The 17,157-nt window shown below is 38.9% G+C and overlaps 1 long non-coding RNA gene across 1 annotated transcript in view; it reads right to left on the reverse strand.

Annotated features, from left to right (window-relative positions):
* The window catches only part of LOC138919956 (uncharacterized), a 69,696-nt gene that overhangs the window by 28,899 nt on the left and 23,640 nt on the right, over positions 1 to 17,157 (reverse strand). The window contains exon 3 of the long non-coding RNA XR_011430553.1: positions 7,365 to 7,505. This is a non-coding gene — a long non-coding RNA (uncharacterized lncRNA). The remainder of the gene's footprint in view (positions 1 to 7,364; positions 7,506 to 17,157) is intronic.

Genomic DNA, 17,157 nt, shown 5'->3' on the forward strand with positions numbered 1-17,157 from the left:
CACATGAAGAGCAGCTCACGCATGGAAAAGATCTGTAGGAAAAGATGAGTGTGTGTGACAACAGGCAGCACTATCTGTCGGTAGCCAGGGAGGGCAGAGTCAATGAAGATTTTGGTATAGCCCATCCTTCCTTTCCTCTGATAACCACGGCTGGACTCTTAAAACTTTCCAAGAAGGCTAGATGACTTGACTGTATTTATTAGTTTATTTTTCTAAACACAGAGTTGTTTTTTTAGGGTTGGTTTTGCCGTTCTTTCTTTTTCCTGGAGGGGCGGGGCTTCTGGCACAACATTGGCTGAAATAACATTTATTATTTTGAGAAAGAACTTACCAAGCCACCAATAGTCCCCAAACATGAGAAACATCTGCTCTTTCTCTAGGAAGACCATCTTATTGATTCCACTTAATCCCCACTTTCACAAGTTTTTCTTCAATTGCTGAATAAACATCAAATACTTTTGCATAACACATCATCACTCGAAGATGTCTGAATGGTCTTGAACTCCATAAAATAAAATAAAGAATGATATGCGTCACTCTAAGTGTCCCTTAAAACCTTTTAAATAATTCTATATTTTAAGACTCTCTACTGAATTCATGGCATGATCAACCAAACAACTGATAGAAATCTCTTTTCCATACATCTAGAGGTGGCTCCTAACTGGACAGTTAGTAACTCAGTTTTGAGACCCTAAAATAAGTGGTTTGATATTATTGTGTGAATTTAAAGCATCTGCTCTTCCATTAGCCTGTATCTATAGTTGTCTGACTCTGCCCCCTGTCTTCTTTAACTCTATTCAAGAGCCCATTTCTGAAATATAAGGAGACTTCTGTGTCATATGAACAAGTTGTCTTAACTATCTAAGTCATTTCCCCAAGGTCTGTGAATCTTGAGCCCAATTTTGCCTTTATCCTTCTCTATATTCCCTAACGTTAGTCAGGGAGACATCAAGCTTCATATCATGATTATTCTCTATTGTTGTGGGTTGGATATTGACTTATGAAAGTAGTATCTGTTAAGATCAGGAAGCTTTCATTTACACACAAAAATGATTCCTTCACAGAGTAGTGTCCTGAAACGGTAATACACTTTTACTCCTTTCTCCAATCTTTCTTCCATTCCTTTCATTTTTCTCACATTTTCAGTTTGACCAGATGGAATCAGAGGCACAGTCAGTAGAACATGCTCTTGGATTGCAAAGACTAGTCCTAACTCAGCACGGATTTCTCCTTAGATTGTGGCCCAGGCCTGGCTAGTACTAACTGTAACCATAGGACCAGGAACAGAATTCGCCACCCCAAAATATGCCTCTTTGGCACAAAGGCTATTTTGAGCTGATGATTATTAAAAGACAGCAGACACAGGAAAAATTCAGAAAACCTACTAGAAGTTACTCTTTTGTAAGAGAAGTCTATACTTGTAAGAGAAATCTCCATTTGTAAGAGTGCCTCCATCTCTGCCAGGAAGGGGAAGATGACTCTAAATCTCTGGAAACTCTTATTAATGGAGAAGGCAATGACTTAAATCTACATAACAACCTGAGCTAACATCCGTTGCCAATCTTCTCTCTCTCTATTTTTTCCTTCTTATCCCCAAAGCCCCCAAGTACATAATTGTATATTCTAGTTGTAGGTCCTTCTGGTCCTGCTATGTGGGATGCTGCCTCAGCATGGCTTGATGAACGGTGCCCAGGATCTGAACCAGTGAAACCCCGGATGGCTGAAGTGGAGCAAGCGAACTTAATCACCTGGCCACAGGCTGGCCCGCTATGTAACAACTTTGCCATTGTTTAATGTGCTTTTCCTGATAACCTCCTGTAACTGGCCCCATATTAACAACAGGATGTTAAAGCTATTTTTCAGGGGCTGTGAGCCAGCCAGGAGCATGTGTAGAAAATTTTGATCTGCCAAACGAAACTCATCCTACCAGTGCTTCTGCATACCAGCCTGCCCTCCTTGATCCCTTAAACTTTACCCCATACCCTGTATCAGGGGAGACAGACTTCAGAGGCTAGCCTTCTGTCTCCTTGTGCAATAAAGCCTTTCTTCTTTCAAAGACTGGTGTGCCACGATCTTGGCTTCTGTGCACATCAGGTGGCGAGCCCTTGCTGGGTAATATAACCACTTGGTAAATGGCTGAATGAATGACTACATACAACTTCTGGATGAGGAACAAAAGAAGCTAATTAGTCCCTAAGGGAATTGACCTTGTAACCTTAGCTTCATCAGTATAAGTGTCTATATCTGAATATAAAAGTCTGGATCCTACATAAAGAAGCTTTTTGCAGCGACAGTTTGGATGAGATATTTCTCAAATATCACTTTTTTTTTTCTTTGTACTACTTAGTGAATCAAAATGTGGAAACACCTTAAAATAAAAGCTGAGCTCAGACAAGAGATCTAACCATGCTTGTCAGGCTGCTGAATCAAGTCTGTGCAGGAAGCCTGACAGAGCAAGTGCTCTCTTGGGCCCTAAAGTTGTTGAAGAACATGAACTGCAGCTCAGGGATTCAGCCTTCTGGGGAGAAGGCCAGCTAGATAGTGTCACACTATAGGAGCACCCCTTGTCACTGAGAGAGGCATCAGAGTGAGGGCAACTGCTGAAACTTACGTATATTTTCTCCTAATTTTAAGCCACACAGTATTAGCATCTGCCGTCTTAACTGCCATGTTTTTACCTCATTCAAATTCCCCTCTTCCACACTAGCACCAACAGCGAAGAAAATCTCCAATCTGAGATACTGAAGCTTCCATTACCTGAATTTCTAATGCTATTTAGAAAAACCATTCTAAATACAGTATTGCTCTTCTTACTATAGATAAATCCCAACTTTCTTAGCAACCCAACCCTTCCAGGAAAGCAATATTGCTGAGAAAATGTGATATTTGGACAACAGTATCTTATTCAGTATTTATTGCACCTAGAAAGAATCAATTACAACACGCATTTAAAATTTTTTGAGTGTGAAGGTTTCTTTCAGTTCTAATGTTTCGTGATTCTAAGAATAAAAGGGTATTCTTTAATGGTTGAAATAAGAGTCATCAATATTTATCGAGCATTTTCTATGTGCCAGACACTGTTAAGTAACATGCCTTATTTCATCTCATTCTCAAAAAACGTCCACAAGGAAGGTGTTACCCCACAAAGGGCAAGGTCTGCTCACCGCAAGACAAAAGCAAATAGCCAAGGGGCAAGATGGTGGCAGAGAAAGGGCATTTATTAAGAGATAAGCTAGCAAATCAGAAGATGGGGGACTAGCGTCCTAAAGAACCATCTTAAGGGAGGCACAGACTCTTGAAGCAGTTATTTGGGCAGTGTGTTATGGGGGGCGGTTAGGAATGTTGCCTCTCTGGTGTTACAGACTGGGAGTCACCACACCAGATACCCTCTCCGTCAGGGAACATTCCTAAGGAACTCAAAAGAACAGAGTTATCATCTTATTGCAGCTAGGAGGTACGTATACAAGCAGGGGTCATAAAATCTACACAGCAGCTAGATCTCCTAGAGGGTGCATATCCAGCTGGGTTAGGTTGTCAGAGGTCATTCAAAGTTACAATATGGTTTCTTTTCTACAACGTGGCTTCCCTTATGTCAACTTTGTGCTGAGTCGGTATCAAAGGCAGCGCCCATTGACAGGTGGGAAAGTGAGGCTTAATGTGGGTGAGGCTCATCCAAGTTTCCAGAGAGTAAAAGGTAGGACTGAGCTTTTAACCCAGGCAGTTTGACTTGAGGGTCCAAGTTTTTGGCACTCTATACTACAACCAAAATGCAGACAGTCCTTGTTTGTTGCCACAAGGTTTTACCTGAAATACTTTTATCAAGTGTGCAGATTCAATAGAAATTCTAAAGATGGTATTTGTAGGCTAAGAGGGAAGACCATAATTTCTGTATAGACTCCGTTCTCCCTGTCAAACCCTAAAAACATGAACAAAAAGTGGAAAGGAGAAAAAAGGAACTAACAGTCAATTTACCAACACCATTCACATAGGGTAAATAGCATAATTTAATTAAAAACCACAGCAAACAAATAAACAAAAACCAAAACCATTCAGTAAAAAATGAAACATAAAAGCACAGCCTGGCATGCTTCCTCCCGCTAACCTCAAGCCCAGAAGCCCTCCTAGCAAGGGGAGGATATCCACTAACATCCCCAAACTTGCAGCGAAACAGAATGCTGATCATTTTCTTCCCCCTTAGTCCTGAGGAAGCATAGTGGAGACCCCTACTGGTAGGAATGAAGGGAAAGGAAATAAGAGGCCTTTTGAATTGAAGTTCTAGGGCTATATTCAGATTTGGGGAAAGGATCCGAAGTTCAATGGTATTTCTCCCATAGGAATTGCCTACCCCTCCTCTCTACCCCGCTCCAAACTTGGTGGGGTTTAGGGCTGCCAGACAAAATGCTTATGCTAAACGATTATTCACTGTTTATCTGAAATTCAAATTTAACTGTCATATTTTTATTTGCTACAGGATATGTAGTTAAATTTGAATTTCAGATAAAGAATGAATATTATTTTAGAATAGGTATACCGGAAATATTGCATGGGACATATTTATACGAAAAAGACATACTGCTTATCTAAAGTTCAAATTTAACTGTGTATCTTGTGTTCTTCTTTGCTAGATCTGGCAACTCTAGTGACGTAGAATCCTGAGTATGGAACAAATAACAAAGTCTCAGGATTAAAAACAAACAACAAAACAGAGACCATGCAGTCTTAAAAGACAAGTTAAAAATATCGAGCCCAAGAAGATGCTATAAATGGATACAGAACAGAAGATGAAAAGTGGGATATGTTATCATATAAAGCTGAGATATACGTTAACATGACAGTATAACTAACACAAATGTTTGAGGTGCTTGAGAGAAGATGAGAAGACCCGTGAGAGCACTAAAATCTTCATCCTTCAAAGCAAGGGGTCAGCAGAAATAGAAACAGAGTTCAAATAACTATGAACTATTAGTGTTTTGTTTTTCTTCATTTCAACCTTGACGAGATTCTTTAGGAAATAATATTTCTTGTAGTAAAGAAATATTCAAAGTTCAATTTTTTTGAGTTTCATCTTTTCTTCAAGTAAAAAATAAATGAAATGTTTTTAATTTAAAAAACTCTCTTTATTCTGATCCCATTTTAACAAAAATATTCCTAGCATCTCTCTATCTATCTGCTCAGTGATTTACCTACCAGTCTATCTTGCACATTTTCTCTTTTCTATCTCTACGTATTCCAAAAAGTTAGTTAAGATGATATGTAACTAAAGGTATTGATGATAATTTTTCAGTAGCTGTTTCTGGGTGATTTGTAGGTGTTTTGTACTTTCTGCATTGTCTGATTCTTTATAATGAGTATATGTAATGCTTATAGAAACAAGGGAGTGAATAAAAAAGATAACTTTGATCCAGAAGGATAAGCTTTTAAGAGTGGATAAACCTGGGTGTTGAGTAATTGTTATTTTCTTCTAAGTACTGTTCTCTATCTTTTAAAAATTTAAAGAACTTCTAAGCGCATTTATAATCTCCAGTATAATTAGAACTAAAAAGCTAGAAGAAATAGAATGAAGGCTTATAACATATTAGAAATTATTTGATTTGTCCCCAAGAAATGAATCTGTCTGCTTGTGAGGAAAGAGACAGTGATACACATCTTGGGCACAGAGGGGAAAAAAGGCAAGAAGAGGGAATGAAAAAAGACAAGGAAATAAGAGAGATTTAAAAAATTCTTCTGTCTACAGCTAATTTTACACATTTTATAGAAAACCAGCCTTGCGTTGTAAGATTATTTCATGGAACGATCCTCATTTACTACCTGGTATGAGGGCTGGCATTATCCCAGGTGAGCACTGTCAAATTTCCATCTGATCATCCTCCACTCATGGAATTTGTTTGCTGATTATGGAGAAGTAGGGAGAGTTAGGACTTTCTCATCCCAGTTTTCCGCTTTCCTTAATGTTTGACAGAGTGAGAGGACAGACTTGTGCCCGGGGAATGACAGTGATGGCTGATGAGCTGTTATGTCCAGACACTCTTTTTCTCCACTGTTAGGATACTTGTCTCAACTTCCTTTCCCAGGTCTTGAACTAAGCTCAAATATTTCATTCGGAAGTATCAGTTATATTATCCAAGCCATGAATCTTAAATGACTAGCTAGATTATTAAATTAAATCTAAATAGATAAACTAGGGGTTTTTTTTGGATTGAGAAACTTTATGGAATGTTTTCTTCTTGCTGCTGCAGCTGCTTCTGTTGCTGCTACAACTACCAAACCTGAAAAAGTAATAGTAACAATAAAAAAGGTAATAATTACAATGATGATGAATAATACTGATGAAATTATAATTGTTTACATTTGTTTATTTTTTACCTAGATGTATAACTTATGATTTCCCTGTCAGGGAACTATATCACCTGTCTGTTAGTTGTCATTCTGTGGCAGCTGCATGTTGCTGTGATGCTGAAAGCTATGCTATTTCCAATACCAGCAGGGTCACCCATGGTGGACAGGTTTCAGCAGAGCTTCCAGACTAAGACAGACTAGGAAGAGGGACCTGGCCACCCACTTCCAAAAAAATTGGCCATGAAAATCCTATGAATTGCAGAGGAGCATTGTGTCATACAGTGCTGGAAGGTGAGAGGATGGTGCAAAAAGACTGGGTAGGGTTCCCCTTTGCTGTACCCAGGCTGGCTAGAAGTGATATCAACTCCATGGCACTAACGACGACAAATAATTTATGATAGTCTATGTTTTCCACTTAAGGTTACCTAATTTACACATATAAAAAAATTTATGATAATCATAATTATAATTGTTATTTTGGCTATAAACCTCAGGATCCCCCATCCCACTTGAATAATGTATCTCAGCACGGTAGATGCCCATTGGCCCACATGGGCCGCCTGTGTCACCCGGAAACAGGCTACTCTGCCATCCCACCCTTGCCCTCCTGCCCTGGCTCACATCGGGTCAATCTCCAGAGACCACGTCTAAGCAATTTTGCCACAAGTGCATTAAGGAGATGACCTCTCCACCCGGCATCCTGAAGCCTGAAGCTAAGGACCAGATAGTGCCAACAAACAAATGGTTGACCAGGCATTTCAGGGACTCCATCGACACTCTTCATTACAGAGTCCGGCTCACACCACTTACGAAGCAAACCTGAATCTTCATGGAAACTTCCCCTGACACAATGGTCAGAGTCACACTGAGACTGTGATTTGTCCCAGGCACTGGCAAGGAGTGAGGGACCAGACTCGGTCCCAACAGGTGCAAGGGCCCGGTTTGGGGAGGGAACTACACATATGCCCAGCCAGAGTGGATCACCTTCCAGGATGCCCAGGGCCCCCCGAGCCAAAGCCCCAGGATACAAGCACAGGCTCCTGGGCTGCCAGGTCTATGTCCTGCAAGGTCAAAGGCCGCAGCAACCCAAATTCATGGTTCCATTGTCCTCAAGGCCAGTTGTTGCTCCAGAGAGCTGAGAGGTATCTAGAATTGTCCCAGGAGATTATCTACAGGTGAAGTAAAAGAAAGAATACTTTACATATTTTGGATATTAACCCCTTATCAGATATGTAATTTGCAAATATCTTCTCCCAATGGGTAGGTTTTTTTCCTTTTGTTGATGGTTTACTTTGCTAGGCAGCCTTCTAGTTTGATGTAGTCCCATTTGTTTATTTGTTTTTTTGTTTCCCTGCCCTGAGGAGACATTCCAGAAAGACAATGCTAAGACTGATGTCAAAGAGTATACTGCCATGTTTTCTTCTAGAAGTTTTATGGTTTCAGATCTTACATTCAAGTCTTTAATCAAAATAAGTCAGACCAAGAAAGACAAATACCATATAATTTCACTCGTATGTGGAAGATAAATAAATAAATAACTCATATATACAGAGAACAGATCCATGGCTAGTAGGGTGGGAGAGGGGAGGGCGAAAGGGGTAAAGGGGACATTTGTATGGTGACCAACGGAAACTAGACTGATGGTGGGGAGTACAATGTAGTCTATAGAGAAGTCACAATATAATGATGTGTACATGAAATTTATATAATGTTGTAAACCAACGTTACCTCAATTAAAAAAAAGGAAATACTTAAATTGTTTCTAATGATAATCATACCACTCCTACCAAAATAGCAGGGGAGACAGATACGGGTTGCAAGCTAGCTATGTGTTTTGGAAAGCCTCTCCTTTCCATGATCTTACACATCACCACCTAATATTTTAAATATTATTTTTAAACAGTTGTTATTTGTAGGCTATTTGTTTATTATTCATTTCAGCAATTTTGTCTAGATATTTGTTGTACAAATGAAGTGAAAAATTTTTTCTCTTTAATAATGTCAATGGAGGGCAAATACTGTATATTGTGATTTGTATTTCCTGTGATTGGTATCGAATATTCTAGCATATAGTAAAGTGAAGAGTATAATCAAAATAGAGCAGCATGCTGGGAAACGTAAGTGGAGATTTCATTTTTAGTTTGCCACTAACTAGCTCTAGGCCTATGAATGGGTTCCATCAATGTTTAATAGTTGTATTTTCTGCACAAGATTCAGTTCTGGGTAGAGAGAGATGCAAGTTTTATTGGCCAGTCTGGGACCATCTACCCACCTATTGGTCAGAGGAGAGTTGAGGCCCTTGATTTACAGTCTTACCAAGGCTGCACCCAATGGGGAAAGGTTATTTCCTTAAAGTAAAACTGAGATGTTACCAGAAGGAGGAATAGATCCTGGGCAGACAATAAAATGGATTTCCACTTATGCTAGGTGGTTATTAGAGTCCTAACAGCCTTAGTTTCTTAACATTCTAAAATTGTTTTTTTCTATTTACTGGTATTTTCTTGGCTGCCATTTTTTGTTTAGAAGTTGCTAGAAACTCCTCCAAGTTCAAATCTTCCATCTCAGATGAAAATAATCACAGTCAATTTTTTAAATGTGACATACTCTATTGCACTTGCACTGTAAATTTTTCTCCCCTTCTGTTAAAAGATAATCTAAAGCCCATTAAAATTTTAAAGAATTTGAGCAAACATTGACTTGAACCAGGCAGGGCCAAACCAAAAGTGGTTAGGATCACTCCTCTGGAAGGACCTAGGGGAAGGGTTTTTATAGAGCAGTTATGGAAACAAAGCAAGGAAATTATTGGATTGGCTATAGCTTAAGTGGTTGCCTTATTTGGGAAAGCCTAGTTGGCTGTTTGTGATTGGTTCTTAAATTTTGTTTTCTCAGATTCAAGTGTATTTATAACACTTGACCCTGGCTTAGATGTTGGTATGCTTACATTCACTACTAACGAATTAGAGCTACCTCAGTCTAACGGCCTCTTTGTTTAATTAAACAGTTCTTTTCCTTCTTTTTTTTTTTGCTAAGGAAGATTCACCCTGAGCTAACATTTGTTGCCAATCTTTCTCTTTTTGCTTGAGGAAGACTTGCCCTTAGCTAATGTCCGTGCCAATCTTCCTCTATTTTATATGTGGGTTACTGCCACAGCATGGCTGATGAGTGGTGTAGATCTGTGCCGAGGATCCAAACTTGGGAACTTGGGCCACCCAAGCAGAGTGCACTGAACTTAGCCACTATGCCATCGGGCCAGCCCCAGTTTAATACTTCTTAAAATCATTACCCAACTGAAGAAATGATGAGGTGGGAAAATGAATAGGTAGAAAGATCCGTACATAATTATATCCAAGAATACATTAGAACTATGCAATACATTGGAAAGAGTAAGAGATGTTAGCTTACTCTCAGTGCAGTCAGATTACATGCTACTTGAATTTTGATATACTAGAGGGAAAGAAGTCTCATTTAAACCCCTGAGTGAATTTATCCTCTCCTGTGTTTCCACTCTACCTATGCAATGATGAATCCTACCCTTAAATCTAGAGCAGACCTCTCCTTCTGAGCACTGTTTGTCTCACTGCTTACTTGACATCCCTGCCTAGACATCTTTCTTCCCAAACTTTCTCTTCTTCTAGTACTCTGTCTTAGTTACTGGCTAAGCTAGAAACCTTGGAGTCATCTCTGACTTCCCTGATGACCTATCCAATTATTTAAAAATTAGTTGGCTCTACCTTCCAAATCACTTTGTTCTCTGCCCACATTTTGATCCATGTGGCTAACACTTCCCATTAGTTTATTAACACAGAATGCTGCCTGCTAATTAAGTAACTCACATAGTGAAGATATAACAACAAAATAATTTTAGTTATGTAATAAATGCTATTATTGTGGTATGGTAGATAAATTGGCTTACCTACTCCTAGGCTCTGTGCACTAGTGGGAAAGAGACGTTATAGAAAGACAAACAGGCCTGGATTTGAATTCTGATTAGCTGTATGACTTTGGGAAGATTATATAATCTCTCTTAACCTCCTTTGCCCCATCTAGTAAAATGGAGATAAAAATATTTACCTTATGGGACTCATGCAAGCATTACATAAGATTATATATATGTATCTAACATATACGTATATTGTATGTATATTACATGAGATTATGGATACACATATTTCAATTTCACATTTGACATACATTTATTAAGCAGGTACTGTTTGTCAGCACTGTTAAATGCTTTATAGTGCCAGCACTGAAAGAATTTATAATCTAGGGGAAAAGACAGACAAATACAAAATGAAGTTTAACATTTAGAGGTGGTTTACTATGTGATCAGTGCTGTTTTAAGCAGACTAAGGATAATAATCCAATTATTCATAGGATAATCCATTGAGATAGGTGTTATTACTATACTGTCATTACAGATAAAGACTTTGAACCACAGATCTGATAACTAACTTGCTCAAGGTCATACACCTCGTAAGTAGTGGAGCTTGGGTTTGAATTTAGGGACTAGTAGATTTGGGGGTTTGGATATGCTTTCCAAAGGAGGTGAACTGTATACCTAGTTCGGACAATTAGTAGGTTTCTTGTGCCTCTTTCCTTTATCTTATGTCCTCTTGAACTGGTTTTCTCTCTCTGTACTTAACATTGCATTATTGACATATAAAGTCAGGAAATTCATTATAAAAACACAGTATTCGTCTCTTTCTCCTCCATGATTGTTTCACAAAATGGAGGGAGCCTAGGTCTCCAAATGACTGTTAAAGTGTAGAGCTGACCTCTACTAGACAGTGACATGGATGAGGGCTGTGTGTGTGTCCATGTGTGTGTGTATGTCTGTGTGCTTAACAGTAGACAGCGTTGTTTATGACGAATAATACAAAGAGAGAAAAGTATTTTTTCTTGTAGCTGAATCACTGAATATTCACCATTCATTCCAGGATTTGGGAGTAAAAGGAACAAAAGGAAGACAGTAATAATGTTAAATTAGTATTATATTTTGAAAGGGCAACATTTGAGTGGTGAGAGTTAGGAGAAGAGGTTTAGCAGAGAGATTGATATTAGTTATATAAAACATTAAATAATATCTAAGTGAAGACTGAGTATTGTAAGGGGGTTTCTCTCCCCACTGCCTTGGAGACAAAAGTCTTAAAGGTAAAGTTTAGTAAAAACAAGTGCAGTTAAGAATAAAAAGTAATTGATTTGTGAGAGTTTAGATCTGATAGATACTATATTCTTGATGAAGTAGTATTTAAATTAATCTTCTAAGAGGTAAGGGAGGTGCTGGGAATTTTACAGTTTATCTTACAACTGAGATGTGTTTCCTGGAGGCAGCTTATTATTGGGTCTTATTTTTGAATCCATCCAGCCACTCTGTGTTTTTAGATTGGTGAATTCCATCCACCTACATTTAGAGTGATCATTGATATACGAGGGTTTAATGCTGCCATTTTATCTCCTGCTTTCCAGTTCTGTATTTCCATTGTTTCTTTTCTGTTGTATTTCTGACTGCCATTTCAGTTTGGTGGTTTTCTGTGATGGTTTTCTCAGTTTTTCTCTTTATTTATGATTTGCGACGCTGCTCTGATCTTTTGTTTTGTGGTCACCATGAGGTTTACATAAAAGATCTCGTAGATGAGATAGTTCATTTTCTGATAGCCTCTTATCTCTGTTAGCATAAGCAGGTTCCCTCCCTTTCCTCTTTCCCTTGTATGTTTTTGTGGTCCCAAAGGGTTCTTTTTTGTGTTGTGAGTTTGTGACTAAATTCAAATGTTTATAGTTATTTTTGATGCTTTCTTTCTCTTTATCTTTTATGTTATAATTGTTTGCTAACCTATTCTGATAGAGAGCTACAATTTTCTGATTTTGTCTATTTACCTCCTTGCTCTGAACTTTATAATGCTTTGCCTTTTTATTTCAGGTAGGAGGGCTCCCTTCATCATTTCTTCTAAGGCAGGCCTGGTGGAGATGAGCTCCCTCAGCTTTTATTTATCTGGGAAACCTTTTATTTCTTTGTCATATCTGAGGGATAATTCTGCTGGATAGAGTATTCTGATAGTTTTTCTTTCAGTATTTTGAAAATATCATTCCATTCTCTCCTAGCCTGGAAGGTTTCTACTGAGAAATCTCTGAAAGCTTGATGGGAGTTCTTTTGTAGGTTATTTTCTTCTCTCGTTGCCCTTAATAGTTTTTCTTTATCATTGACTTTTGACGGTTTTACTATTATATGCCTCAGAGAAGGTCTTTCTGCATTGATGTAATTTGGAGTTCTGTTGGCTTCGTGTACTTATACATCCAGTTCCTTCCTCAGGTTTGGGAAATTCTTAGCTGTTATTTCTTGGAACAAGTTCTCTGCTCCTCTCTCTTCCTTCTCCTTCTGGGATACCTATAATCCTTACGTCACTTTTGCTAATTCAGTTGGATATTTCTTGAAGAATTTCTTCATTTTTTAAAATCTTAGCTCTCTTTCGTCCCCCACTTGAAGCATTTCTAGGTTTTTATATTTAAGGTCACTAACTCTCTCCTCTATAAGCTCTGCTCTATTTTTTATGTTTTCTACATTATTTTTTATCTCAATAATTGTGTTGGGGCCGGCTTGGTGGCTGAGTGGTTAAATTTGCGCGCTCCACTTTGGCAGCCCAGGGTCTTGCTGGTTTGAATCCTGGGCGCGGACATGGCACCACTCATCAGGCCACGCTGAGGCAGCATTCCACATGCCACAACTAGAAGGACTCACAACTAAAAGTACACAACTATGTACCAGGGGGCTTTGGGAGAAAAAGGAAAAATAAAATCTTTAAAAAAAGTGAAAATAAAAAATAATTGTGTTATTCACATCCAGAATTTCTGGGTTTATTTTAGGGCTTCAGACTCTTCGATGAAGTATTCCTTCTGTTCATTAATTTTATGCCTGATCTCATTGAACTGTCTTCCTGAGTTTTCTTGTAACTCATTGAGTTTCCTTATGACAGCTATTTTGAATTCTCTGTTACTTAGTTGTAATCTTCTGTGACTTCAAGTTTAGCTTCTGGAGAGCTGTCATTTTCCTTCTGTTCTGCAGGGTTACTGTAGTTCTTCATGGTGTTTGCTGGATTGATCCTCTGCCAGTGCATTTGTGATAGTAAACATCTTTTCTTATTTGGATACAGCTTTGGTTACTTTGGTTCTGGTCACCTGGGTCTCATGTTCCTCTGCTGGCTCTCCTTGGGCTCAGATGCTACTGTCCCATGTACCACCTGCACTGCTTTTCTGGTTTTTTTGGGGGTGCTGGTTGCATTGCGGCCAGGGGTGCTAAGTTCATGGATGTCACAGTCGGTGGTGGAGATCTGGGGACCTGAGGACTTGCATACAGCTCCTGCTACTGGTGGAGCTGGCTTTGGGGTTGCTGCCACTGGGGGTTGGGTTACCAGTTCTACTGTGGTTCCTATTCCTTATGATCACAGATTCCACCTGCCACTACTGGAGGGGGGCAGGGGCTGTTTTTTCTGTTCCCACCCATCTGCTTGTAGTTGTGCCAATAGGGCCATTCTGGATTTGTGTAGGCCAGGGCTGCAGCTGCTTGGTGGGGTGCCTTTGTGCAGGGCAGGCCACTGCTTCTTGGCGGGTTGTGCTAGTGCAGGCAAGGCTGCCACCAGGTGGGGCTCCTTTGTGTGAGTGGGGTCGCTGTGGCACAGTGGGCGCTCCTGCAGGCTGGGCTACCATGGCTCCGTAAACGTTCATGCGCAGGCCAGGCTGCCTCCACCTCCACCCACAGTTGTGGGGGTCGCTGTGTGAAGATCTGTGACCTGGATTGCTGCTGCTGGAGAAGGGGAAGGGGCCCCTCCCCTAGCTCCACTGCTTCCCTGTGTAGAGCTATCTGTGTATAGCTGCATAGATCTCTTAGGCATCCTGTTGTGCTCTGTAGAGAATCCTTTGTTGATTAACTGATGTGCGTTTAGTTCTAACTTGGAGGGGAAAGACAAAGGGAACAACTCACTCCACCGTGATGCTGATGCTGACATCACTCCACTATCTACAGTTTATCTTAGACTTTAGTGAATTCCACATTCAAGTAAACTATTGGACTTATAAATCGCAAAAATAGATGAATAATTTTGTAACTTTACAAAATATATTTTGTGAACAAAACCTAATTTATGGTATTGAATTAAATTTCCTGCAATGAGATCACTTGGATAAATCTATTCATCGAACACGTCTGTCAGTACAATTGTCTTTCTTTGGGTGAATGCATGCCGAGAGTCATCTCATTTTTTTAATAGAATGCCTTAACCAAATGCCAGAAATTGGGCTGAGAGTGGGGAGGATGAGATTTAAATTTTTTACCTTCCTCTAGATGATGAATGCAATTTCACAGTCTTATCTACTTTACCTTTATGGGTTGCTATCCTTAAAGAAATTTATCATCTCCCAAAAAGGACCGTGAGTCAATAGAAATTGCTGAGAGCAACCGCTTCCTATTTTTCCCCAAGGGGAAAGTAACTAACTTGAGTCAGACGCTATACCTGTCTTTTACAGCTGGTACAGCATGGAGTTTAGAAGTTTGAGTTTAGAAGAAGTTTGGAGTTTAGAAGATTTATCTGTACCCTGCTCAGTAGAGCTTAGCAGTTTTAAAAAAATGTATCATTAGGTTAGCAAGATCACTTATAAAAGTAAATCTAAAGAAAGAGTCTGAATTCCATTTGGATTTCTCTCTGAGCTTTTGAAATACTGACCCACTGGCAGACACTTACACGAACACTTGATATTGTTCTTTGACACCATCCTGAACTAAAATAAACCTTTCTTTGAGTTTTGCATACTCCATGGGAAACCACAAAATGTAAGGAGGTGCCAGATGCAAAGATCAGCAAGGCTATAAAAGGACAAACAACCCAAGGTACCAAATGTTTCTTTTCTGGTTGGAAATTCTGCACAGAGCATGAACGATGAAAATGAGATCAGGAATGAGCAAGAGCAGCACCAAAAAAACAATTGGAGACTTTTAAAATAAAAAGGAAATGTGAATTTTGTGAGAATATAGTCTCACATCTTTATTGCCTTCCTCAGATCCCCTGTACTTGACAATACTGTTATCATGCCATCTTTAAGTGAATGATATTGGTGCTGAAGCAGTTTTTAAATTTTTTTTTTTTGGTGAAGAAGATTGGCCCTAAACTAACACCTGTTGCCAATCTTCCTCTTTTTCTTTTTCTCTCCAAAGCCCCAGTTCATAGTTGTATATCCTAGTTGTAGGTACTTCTAGTTCTTCTATGTGGGATGCTGCCTCAGCATGGCTTGACAAGCAGTGCATAGGTCCACACCCAGGATCCGAACTGGTGAACACTGGGCCGCCAAGGCAGAGTGTGTGAAATCAACCACTATGCCACTGGGCTGGCCACTTTGGCACTCAAACATTTTTGAAGAAGATACTCTTTCTTAAGGTGGTTGAAAAACTCCATTGAAAGAAAATTTTTACTAAGATTTCAGTGTAGAATGAAAACATTTGGGCTGTTATCATTTCTGTTAGATGTTTATATCAATTTACGATCTTCAAATCAGTAGTTCCTCTGCATGTACATTTATGCAAAATTTTTTCATGTATTTTTAAAAGTTTTTGATATGAAATAAATATAAGCTTATCCAAAATACATTTTCTATGAAACAGGCTGGATATATCATAAAACTTGTGATGAGGATTTGAAATGATTGTTTCAATTAGGGTAAATGAATATACTTTAAAACTGAAATAGTCTTTTTAAAAAAATTCCATATATCATGTGGAAATAAGCAGTGATAAAATTTTAGCTCAAACTCTTAAATAGCAGAAGCAGATAGGTACGGTCTAGTTCACATAATTTTAGAGGATGGCGGTAGGCCTCTACTGCAGTCCCTGGAGATTAATCATGATTTGTTGAATTATGATAATCCCTAGGTCCTTCAGTAGTGATTGGATACACAATCAGGATACAGCGATGGGTAAGTGACTCAGTTCTGGCCAATGAAATGTAAGGAGAAGTCTGCTGGAAGTGAGTGGCTTTCTGGAAAGGCTTTGATTTCTTGAAAATGAGGGCAGGTTATGCTTCCCTCTTAACCCTCCTCTTTCAGGTTTAAGCAAGATCTTAGTGTCTGAAGCTGCAGTGGCCATATTTTGGCCAAGAGGCAACAAGCACGAAGATGAAAAGTCAACAGGCTAAGGATAATGAACTGAAAATGGAAAATGCCTGTAGCCTTGACCGCATTCTTGAGCAGCTAACAGTACCAGAAACTGCTTCTGTTGGGACTTCTTAGATATGAAAAGTAAACCTTTATTTGATTAATTCAATATTAATTTAGCTTCCTAATTTTTGAGGCTGAGAATATCCCTGGCTAATACAAATAGCTTCTATTGATCCTACTATATTTTATTTTATATAAATTAAATAACTTTTTTGTGCAGTTCTTTGAATTTTAATAGCTCTATAGATTCATGCAAGTGCTATCATCATCAGAGCATGGAACAGCTCCATCACTCCTCAAATCTCCTTCCTGCTATCTCTTTGTAGTGACACCCTCCCCCTACTTTTAAACTCTTGCACCTACGATCTGTTTTCTGTCGCTAGAGATTTGCTTTTTGTCATAAAAATCTCATTCAATGACATAAGAATGTCATAAGAATGACAAAATGACATAAGAATGTCATAAAAATGGAATTGTATAATATATAACCTTTTGAGACTGGCATATGTCACTCACCGTAATGTTTTTTGAGATTCCTTCAGTACATTGCATATATTGACTTTGTTCTCTTTTACTCTTGAGTCCGTTACATGGATATACCACAGTTTGTTTAATTATTTACCTATT

Source organism: Equus caballus, chromosome 21, assembly GCF_041296265.1.
Source record: "Equus caballus isolate H_3958 breed thoroughbred chromosome 21, TB-T2T, whole genome shotgun sequence".
Lineage (NCBI taxonomy): Eukaryota > Metazoa > Chordata > Mammalia > Perissodactyla > Equidae > Equus > Equus caballus.